The 482-nt window shown below is 79.9% G+C and overlaps 1 protein-coding gene across 1 annotated transcript in view; it reads left to right on the top strand.

Moving 5' to 3' along the window:
- Positions 1 to 306: 306 nt before the first annotated feature.
- RAN (RAN, member RAS oncogene family) overlaps positions 307 to 482 on the top strand; it is a 3,395-nt gene continuing 3,219 nt past the window's right edge. The window contains exon 1 of the mRNA XM_012657654.1: positions 307 to 428. The gene's annotated coding sequence lies outside the window, so the exon portion shown is untranslated. The remainder of the gene's footprint in view (positions 429 to 482) is intronic.

Here is a 482-nt window from a genome sequence, read left to right as displayed (position 1 = left end):
CAGGCCAAGCCCCGCCTCTGGCGCGGAAGGAAGCAAAGCCGCTCCCGCCCGGGCGAGCTAGCCGGGCGCCCGCCCATCCGCCGGCGCATGCGCGCCTGGGAGCCCGCCCTCGGACCCGGCGCACGTGGCTCCGCGGGCCGGCGTGCGTGCGCGCGCCCGGCTCGCCCTCCCACGTGGCCCGCGGCGCCGCCCGCCCAGACCAACGCGCAGGACCGACGGGTGCGGCCGTCCGAGTCGGGCTGAGTGCGTGCACGTGCGCGCGGGCCACGTGGGCGGGCGCCGCACCATGGCCACGCCCTACATCGGCCCCGCCCCGCGTCGGCCTCGCCCTGCGCGCGCGCCGGCGTCGGCTGCGTCTCCGGCGTTTGAATTGCGCTTCCGCCATCTTCCCAGCCTCAGTCGGACGGGCGCGGAGACGCTTCTGGAAGGTAGTGGCTGCCGCTGGCCGGGCCGGGCGGGGGCGGCGGGCCGGCGGCGGCGGG

Source organism: Propithecus coquereli, unplaced genomic scaffold, assembly GCF_000956105.1.
Source record: "Propithecus coquereli isolate 6110/MARCELLA unplaced genomic scaffold, Pcoq_1.0 Scaffold556, whole genome shotgun sequence".
NCBI classification, from domain to species: domain Eukaryota; kingdom Metazoa; phylum Chordata; class Mammalia; order Primates; family Indriidae; genus Propithecus; species Propithecus coquereli.
This window is presented reverse-complemented; position numbering and strand designations above follow the sequence as displayed.